The sequence below is a fragment of the Gymnoscopelus braueri genome (genome assembly GCF_963280865.1).
Source record: "Gymnoscopelus braueri genome assembly, chromosome: 1".
Lineage (NCBI taxonomy): Eukaryota > Metazoa > Chordata > Actinopteri > Myctophiformes > Myctophidae > Gymnoscopelus > Gymnoscopelus braueri.
Genome location: NC_137603.1, coordinates 50,250,217 through 50,260,280, shown reverse-complemented (window position 1 = coordinate 50,260,280; position 10,064 = coordinate 50,250,217). Strand labels below are relative to the sequence as shown.

Here is a 10,064-nt window from a genome sequence, read left to right as displayed (position 1 = left end):
ATTTGAACTATACCCCCCACCCTGTCAAGCACTTGGAATTGTAGGCATTACATTTTAGTTTGACTCGGTTCCACAATGAGTTTGTAGTTCGGCTATTTTCACAATGTTTGCCTCTTTCGTACAACAAGTCTTTAAATTGTCACTTTATAAATGTGCTGCAGATACCCTGTATACATTTATACTATGTTGGTTTGTTTAGTGTTGAGTGAGAAAAAACTGTTGCACATTACACTAATCATCTGGGGACCCCCACTGTTGTACTTAGCAGTTAGTTTGTATGTATATAAAATGACATATATAGATTATATTCCACCTTTATGACAATTTTTATTTCCCGGAGTGGGATCCTTAAGTTTAGGGTACGTCTCTCCAGGGACAGATTCAGACTCATGGATGAATCATCAAAATACACTTTTAATAAACCGTTGATGGGCCTATAGCTACAATCTCTCTCTCACCAGGGAGTCATGCGCCCCACTTGATCTATTAACTGCTTTATATTTACTCCAAGAAAGGCTACCACCAGGTCACACCCATCAGTTAGATGCATAAACAACTAACCACAACCCTCACCTCAACCCTGACCATGAAGTGTCTTTTTATACTTCTGCCTGAACATTCCGATAAGAGACATAATAATGAATGATTTGAAACCTGTACCCATAATTTAAACAGCCTATGTAATTCATTCCTCTTAGCCCCAGTGGCACCTCCCCATATGTAGTTTATTGCAGTGAGTGTATTGTAGACACTTCCAGCAGTAGGCCAAGCTATTTTATTGCTGATATGCATTACATTATTTTTGTGTAGACATTGGGCTGCCAACATGTGCGACCACGGCAAGTAGCAGGGGGTTAGGGGGTCCTCCCCCCGTTTAACAGGGTAGATGTAATTTCCTGTGTTCTGGTGAATTTTGGGAGTTTGATAGTCTACTTTAATCATTTATAGCATTAGGTAATGATAGGTACATTTAGTAATTTAATCCATTAAAAACTATAAGTTGGAAATTGATTTGATGACTGAAGCAATTAAAGAGACATCTTTTCTAATAACCATTCATTACTTGAAAGTTAAGATATTTTATTGCTGATATGCATTAAAAAAAATGTTGTTCATTAAACATAATGTTTATCTATAGCACACTGTGGAATTACACGTTTTGAACCAGAGACTGGAGTGCTGCATTATGGGATCCATCAAACATTACACACACACAAACTTTAGACTGCTGTGAATCTGCTTCGGTGTCAGAACCAGAAGCATAGAAGCATCTTGCATAGATCCGGTCTTTACTGTTCATGTAAATGGAAACGATCACAAACTCACATAAATGTTGACCTCAATAAATGTTAAAAAAAAGAAGTCTTTCATTGAGAATTTAACCACACTCACATCCCTATCCTGGGGCAAACATTCCACGCAAAATAGCTGATCAAAAAGCTTACAAAGCGCTGGTGCTGGGCCTGAATACAGTATGACAGTGATAAGATCATGGTCTAGTGTGTCTCATTGTGGATGTTGATCTTTTGATTTCTTCACATTGTCCTGCAGATTTTGTCTTTTTTTGAAGAAACCTGGTAACTTTATCCTCTGTCTTGGTTCTGAGCTTCCCACAGACTCACAGATGGACCTCAGAGAGCCGTACCCAGAACTGAATACAGATCTCAGTGATCCAAACATATAGCTGGTTCCAGAGACGGAAGATCTCAAAGACCATCTCTCTTGCAAATCCTCCTCACTCACTGAAATATCATACAAAATTGGATTATAAGTACAATGTAACTTGACAAGGTTGGTGGCTTAGTAACAATCAATTTGTTTCAGTATCTTGTGGAGAGCAGAACAATATGTATACAATACACTTACACGTTAAAACACAATGTAAGAATTAAGCAAGCACATCATTCAGCAAGTATTGTAGGACACTTCTTTAGTAATTACAGGGCTGCAACTTGTGTATGGAAATATATTTTGTATACATACTGTAACATTGTAGTTAGTATTATTCCTGAGCGCCTACCCACTAACGGAGTGGAGCAACTAGAATAATTGTTGCTGAATTATGTTACACGTTCTGAATCAGAAGCACCAACATGAATATAATACATTTATAGAAAATCTATAGAAAATTCTGCATTTTCTGATAAACATGTTCATGTCAGTAGTGTTAATATGTTAGCATTGTGTTCAATAAATGGCCAGGTGTTGAATACTCACTGAGGGGCGGAAAGTCTTTACTTGCCACTTTCCTGAGTGGCAGTGATGGTGTTGGTGGTCTTCCTGTTTCATAATGATCTCCTCCGTTTCCTGCCACCATCTCCTCTATCCTCTCTACCAGCTCTGTTACCTGAGTGTCATCACCCCTGTTCTCATTGTTGAAGACATGATACCTGTTCCCACATTTCTCAACAAGCCTCTGGAGAGCCTCTCCTTCAATCTCAATGTACTGCTCAATAGATTTATCCCCTAGTCTGTCTCCACTGGTGAACAGTATTATAGTGTGATTCCACACTCTCTCACCAAGAAGCTGCATGTGGTCCTCTACTGATTTACAAACATCAGATTTATAAGAACTGTCTACATCTATAGCCAGGAGGAGAACATGTGGTCCTGGAGGACACAGAGATGCACTACGAACTATCTCCTGTTTGATCAGCTCAGATGTGGAGTTCAGAGGGTTCTTCCACCACCATCCTGGAGTGTCAACCACAGTGACCCTTCTCTCTGCTACAACTCCCTGTCTCTTCTCACACTGAGCTGTTCTCTCTGACCCAAACTCCTCTGAACCCAGGATGGTGTTTCCTGCTGAACTCTTCCCTGACTCTCCATTTCCCAGAAGTATAATTCTCAGCTCAGACAGATGGAGGTCATCACCTGAAATATAAGAAATCACAAGTTCAACATCTATCCATCCATCCATCCATCCATCCATCCATCGATCTATCTATGTATGAGGGGTGCCCTTATTTGCTGATAGCCCTTTCCCCTCTAAATTTGTATGCACACACAGCCTGGCATGGAGGGGGAGAAAATCGTTTTATGAACAAAATTCATTGACTTCTTCATGGTGACTTGAATATTAGCCAGACAAGCAGATAGTTTTAACCACTTTCAGCCCGATGTCCCTATGTTTGGCATGTCATTAACATTCTCATTTGGATTCATTTCAAAACATTTGAGAGAAATTCAAATTTTTGGAAAAAAATATCTACAAGCTCACAACGTGTCACAGCGGGAGCTTGTAGATCGGCTATTTTTTCTTTTCATAAATTTAAGTTGTTATGGTGGATTTATTACCTGACCATTTGAATGAAACAATACAATTACAGGGAAATTGGGTAATCATTCTAAAATGTAAAAAAAAATACAAAAACTGGTATGCATAGAAAGTTGACTGCAGTAATATAAAGCCCTATACATCATACATGAGTCATGACATTTAGTAAATGGCCAGAACTTGCAAATACAACTGTATGATCCTTTAATGAAAACAACAGTGATGTAGAAGTGCACAGAAGAAAACAGAATGTATCAATATAGCATGCTCTCAACATTTATCTCATGCCGTCACATGTGTAAATGGGTTTATGTTTTTAATAGTTATCTTTATGGTGATCATTACTAGCTATATAGTTGTGCCTGTGTCTGTGTACTTGAGAAGTGTGTTGAGGATTTATTCTATATTATATTAGTGACAGATGTGATTTCAATTAAAGAATGACATACCCATCATTGGCCTGATTCTTTCTCGTTCTTTCTTCACAGTAATCTGTCGTCGTGTAGCTCTTTCATCCTCTGTTCTCCTTTTCTTCTCAGTCTCCTCTAACACTCTTCTGTCTATCTCAAAACAGCCAACTGTATCACTTGCCACCATCTCCTCTATCCTCACCAACAGCTCTGTGACCTGAGTGTCATCACCCCTTTTCTTATTGTTGAAGACATGATACCTGTTCCCACATTTCCTTTCCTTCACTCTCAATGTACTGCTCAATAGATTTATCTCCTAGTCTGTCTCCATAGGTGAACAGTATTATAGTGTGACTCCACACTCTGTCACCAAGAAGCTGCATGTGGTCCTTTACTGATTTACAAACATCAGAATGACAAGACGTGTCTACATCTATAACCAGGAGGAGAACATGAGGTCCTGGAGGACACAGAGATGCACTAAGAACTATCTCCTGGTTGATCAGCTCAGATGTGGAGTTCAGAGGGTTCTCCCACCCCCATCCTGGAGTGTCAACCACAGTGACCCTTCTCTCTGCTACAACTCCCTGTCTCTTCTCACACTGAGCTGTTCTCTCTGACCCAAACTCCTCTGAACTCAGGATGGTGTTTCCTGATGAACTCTTTCCTGAAACTTGATTTCCCAGAAGTGTAATTCTCAGCTCAGACAGATGGAGGTCATCACCTGAAATATAAGAAATCACAAGTTCAACATCTATCTATCTATCTATCTATCTATCTATCTATCTATCTATCTATCTATCTGTCTGTCTGTCTGTCTGTCTGTCTGTCTGTCTGTCTGTCTGTCTGTCTGTCTGTCTGTCTGTCTGTCTGTCTGTCTGTCTGCCTTTATTTGCTGATAGCCCTTTCCCCTCTAATTGTGTGTGCACGGACTGGCATGGAGGGGAAAACAATGTTTTATGAACAAAATTCATTGATTTCTTCATAGTGACTTGAATATTAGCCAGACAAGCAGATAGTTTTAACCACTTTCAACCCGGTGTCCCTATGTTTGGCATGTCATTAACATTCTCATTTTGATTAATTTCAAAACATTTGAAAGAAATTCCACATTTTTGAAAAAAAGATCTACAAGCTCACAACATGTCACAAGGTGAGCTTGTAAATCGGCTATTTTTTCTTGTCATAAATTTAAGTTGTTATGTATTACCTGAACGTTTGAATGAAACAATACAATTACAGGGAAATTGGGTAATCATTCTAAAATGTAAGAAAATACAACAAAAAATGATACATTGAAAGATGACTGCAGTAATATTAAGTCCTATACATCATACATGACATTTAGTAAATGGCCAGAACTTGCAAATGTAGCAGGTATATACTATACATAAATACATTCCACCAATAATCCCTCACGTTTTATTTTATTGTTCTAATATTATTTATTGTCACTTTTATTTTGTAATGTTTGCTACAAGAGATCGTTTTGGGAGCTCATGCTTTTATGTTGAAGTCTTCACTTCCTCCTTTAGTGACGTCATCTACCTGCGTTCCACCCTCTCTCCCTCAATTGTTTCATAGACACACACGGGCTGACACGGGCGCCTACAAATTCACGCCTACTTTTGACACAGCGCCACTACTCGAGGTCCTTTAGAACGATGAACTGCAGCTCTCAATACAATCTCTATGAGAGGCATTGTAAAATACCGTAATTTCACTGGTTAACTACTGAGGCTGTAGCGATTTTTTTTGTGTTCTAATAAAGTGTCCCATTTGTTTGATTTGTCCTATTTAATGTGACATACCTGCCATCTCAATATACGACCCACAATATACTATAATATTCTCCATCAGTGTCTCAAAAGTTCTATTATCTGAAATCTAAGGTTTGAGTGGTCGCATGGTATATACGTCACGGACGCATCCCTTGAGGTTTTCAATAGTCCATCATCACGCACAACACAACGCAGAGTCATTGCGAGGGTCTGCTGAAAAGTAGGCCCAGACCGGCTACACAAATACAACTGTATGATCCTTTAATGAAAACAACAGTGATGTAGAAGTTTACAGAAGAAAACATAATGTTTCAATATAGCATGTTCACAACATTTATCTCATACCGTCACATGTGTAAATGGGTTTATGCTTTTAATTGTTATCTTTGTGGTGATCATTACTAGCTTTATAGTTGTACCTGTGTCTGTGTAGAAGTGTGTTGTGGATTTATTTTAAATTATATTAGTGACAGATGTGATCTCAATTAAGAATGACATACCCATCATTGACCTGATTCTTTCTCGTTCTTTCTTCACCGTCATCTGTCGTCGTGTAGCTCTTTCATCCTCTGCTCTCCTTTTCTTCTCTGTCTCCTCTAACACTGTTCTGTCTACCTCAAAAAAGCTCACTTTATCCCCTGCCACCATCCCCTCTATCTTCTCTAACAGCTCTGTGACCTGAGTGTCATCACCCCTGTTCTCATTGTTGAAGACATGGTACCTGTTCCCACATTTCTCAACAAGCCTCTGAAGAGCCTTTCCTTTACTCTCAATGTACTGCTCAATAGATTTATCTCCTAGTCTGTCTCCATAGGTGAAGAGTATTATAGTGTGACTCCACACTCTGTCACCAAGAAGCTTCATGTGCTCCTCTACTGATGGCCTACACCACGGTTTACATGACATGTGTACGTCTATTACCAGAAGGAAAACATGTGGTCCTGGAGTGCACAGAGATGTACTAATAACTATCTCCTGTTTGATCAGCTCAGGTGTGTGCTTAAGAGGGTAATTCCTCCAGCATCCTGGAGTGTTGACCACAGTGACACATCTCTCTGCTACCTGTCCCTGTCTCTTCTCACACTGACCTGTTCTCTCCAAACTAAACTCCTCTGAACCCAGGATGGTGTTTCCTGATGAGCTCTTCCCTGAACCTTTATATCCCAGAAGTATAATTCTCAGCTCTGAGAGTTTTTCAGTTGGGCCTGGAAATGAAAGGGGAATAATCATAAATTATCTCAAATAAATTTTTAATTGTAGTATTCAGTACAACATTTTATCAATCATTGACTGGTTGACCTGCATTTGAGGCCATCTTTGAATGTTTATTCTTCTGTTCTTCTCCCTAAAAGAAAGAAGGGGGGAAAAACAGACTGTATTGTTTATGTTTTTATTATACACTATACACAGTAGACCTTTGCCCTGACTATTGGAATGGTTGTAATACAATCACAGCTTAACCACATCAACCCTTGTGACATCATAAATAAGACACACATTCTGTGAAAATAGCAGATCTATGTTGAGAGATTGTAGATTTTAACCAATAGATTTGGTGTAGAGGGAAAAAAGGGGGCGTCAAGTACCCGTGTTTTTCTTTTCTTATCTTTTCTTTTTTTTTTAAAGCTCACTCCACTAATTTTCAAATAGAACTACTACCACTACATTGCTAGGAGAGGGACTCTTGGGACCCAAAACTTACCCAGAATCATATTTGAACTGGGGACCCCCAAAATAATCATATTTGAAGTGGGGACCCCCCACCCTGACAAGCACTTGGAATTAGGAGGAGTTGAGGCATTGCATTTTGTTTTACTCAGTTCTACAGATGCATATTGTGAAAATAGCAGATCTACAAGCTCGTAGCGCCTTGCAACATGAGGCATTGTGAGCTTTTAGATCGGCTATTTTCAAAATGTTTGCCTCTTTCTTATATTATTTGACAATTTAGCCAATGTTTGACCAGCGTTTATATAGGCTAGTTTGTTGATTACTTTTGATGCAGTAATGGTCTTTTTTATTTTCTTTCTTGAGGTATTAAAAAGGTCTTAAAAGTCCTTAAATTGTCACTTCACTATCATCTGAATTAATATTGTTTTAAAAATAGATCAGCAAATATAGATAGCTAGCTCACAACTTGAGCTTGCAGATCTGCTATTTTCACTATTTCTGAAAATTCAAATTATTTTATTTTATTTTTTGTGAAATATTCTAAAACCTACATAATTTGTAACACAACTTTTCAGCATTACGTCTGATTTAAACGTACAGCTACATTGTTGTTGATACAATAAAGTACATTATCAGTGGGGTTTCAATCAAATAATAACAAATGCCTGTAGATTCTCTATGTATGTGCAAGACACAAAACACATGTGGAATCGTGTGGAAGTTATAATAATAATAATAATACATACGATTTATATAGCGCTTTTCAATGGTGGAAAAAGTACTCAAATTAAGTAAAAGTATCAATACTCCAATGTAGAAATACAAGTAAAAGTTCGGATATTCTAAATATCGTATTGAGTAAAAGTACAAAAGTATTGGCATCAAAATTTACTTAAAGTACCAAAAGTAAAAGTACTCATTATGCAGGTTTTCAAATGTATAAACTCTTTTGAAAATAGCAGATCTATAAGCTCACAATACGTCCCATCGCGACGCATTGTGAGCTTGTAGATCGGCTATTTTCAAATGATCGAAATGTATATAGGCCTGAAGTGGTTTTTTGTAATAATAAACAAAATCTACAAAGTAACTAGTAACTCAAGTTTTCAAATAAATGTAGTGGAGTAAAAGTACAAGTAAAAGTATTGGAAATTGGAAATACTCAAGTAAAGTACAAATACCTCAAACTTGAACTTATTTAGAGTACTTAATTAAATGTACTTTGTTACTTTCCACCACTGGCGATTTTCTATGTACTCAAAGTCGTTTTACAGAAACAAGTTGGTTAATATTATGAAAATCTGCATGATTATTTGGGAAATTTTAATAATTGATAATTGTTTTTTTGTTTACCATATTAACGTGATATGATCAAATCTAAAGTCAATTCAAATCAGAGGTTTTACTTACCACTGCTGCTGTTTCGTGTGGTGAATGAAGACTAAATGCTTTGGACTTTGTGCTGTTTAATCCACTGACTGCTTCATATTATATTGAAGGGAATAAATCCTCATTCTGCTTGTCAGCAGTATGAAGATTTATTGGCATTTATTGCCTTCCATATCACGTTAATACCTGCTGTCTTAAACATTGTTCAACCTTTGATCTTAAAGGACGCCTTGGCCCTTCACCCATTTCAACCTATCTTCATATAATTGAGCCTCACTAGTGCTCATGATAAAATGGTGCAATTTTTTTCTACTTGGTCTGTGTTTCATAGGAGGGCTGTGGACACTTCAGAAACCCGTCTACCAGAGACATGACATCATCATTCGAACATGATTTTATTTTGTGTATTTAATATATTTTTTAACACAATAACAATGGCATTATAGCATGCTAACTTTCCAGGGATAGAAAGACTGCAGTTTCTATTAGCTTGGATTCCCCATCGATGATGTCACTGGTTGGCAGGTTTCTGAACTGTCCACAGCCCTCCTCTGAGACACAGACAGGGTAGACAAAAATGGTACCATATTATAATGATCATTAGTGAGGACCATATAAAAATAGGTTGAAAATGGGTGAAGTCGTCCTTTAACTATAGTTTTCTGAAATACTTTTCGTATCAAATATGTGCACTTCAGTGATCTTGATCCACTGTTTTGTTATCGTATACAATATGATAGCCTGCTTTTTCAGAAACCTTAAACCTCACAACAATTCAGCCTTTAAGCCTCTTGTGGCCTTTTACCCCGTCATGTTGCAACTTGCAGTTCACTACATACAGAGACCACCTTCAGTAAACTGTAGTGTTGAAGTTGTTTAGCCTATTCTACAGTGTCTTAGTTCAGGTGATGTTAGTGCAGGGGATGCAATCTTGGGTTTCTTGGCTTGGGAGCCCTATTTATAAAACCCACAGACAGACTTGACCACTTTCAACCTGGTCATTATAGGCCAAATATTTCAAAAACGTTCACAATATTAAAAAAATAGGAAAATAAATAGATGAGTAAATAAACTCTCAATGCATCATCACAATGTGCTGTTGGAATACAATGTGCAAATGTTGGAATATATAGCCCATCAGAATGGAATATGAAAAATCTGAATGATATAAATCTTTATCACATGACTCAAGAGATCATGTGTTGCGATGTATAGACAGAATCTGGTCACAAAGACCTCTAATATTGCACTCTGTCCACTAACTTCTGGTCTTAAAAGATAGAGTGAAGCCTTGGAACGGTAAGAGACTCGAGCTAACGCTAGTTGCTTGTTTCTCAACATGGCAACACCAAGTTGCCAGGTTCTGGGAGAGAAACAAGCAACTAGCGTTAGCTCGTTCGTCATTAGCGGTAGCCTCTCAGGAACTTTCACTGCATGTTTGACTATCATCAGACTCCACAATGAGTAGTAGTAGAGAAAAAAATAACTTTGCATCGGTTATAATAGACGAATTTCCCTATGACACGCGCTCCCATT

General features: G+C 37.9%; 1 pseudogene across 1 annotated transcript; it reads right to left on the bottom strand.

The window, feature by feature from the left end:
- Positions 1–1,396: 1,396 nt before the first annotated feature.
- On the bottom strand, positions 1,397–7,180 carry LOC308088989 (GTPase IMAP family member 8-like; annotated as a pseudogene). The gene is made up of 5 exons (XR_013934992.1): positions 7,171–7,180; positions 5,969–6,673; positions 3,727–4,411; positions 2,239–2,874; positions 1,397–1,401 (listed from the first exon to the last, which is right to left on the bottom strand). The product of XR_013934992.1 is annotated as a GTPase IMAP family member 8-like (transcript).
- Positions 7,181–10,064: the final 2,884 nt, after the last annotated feature.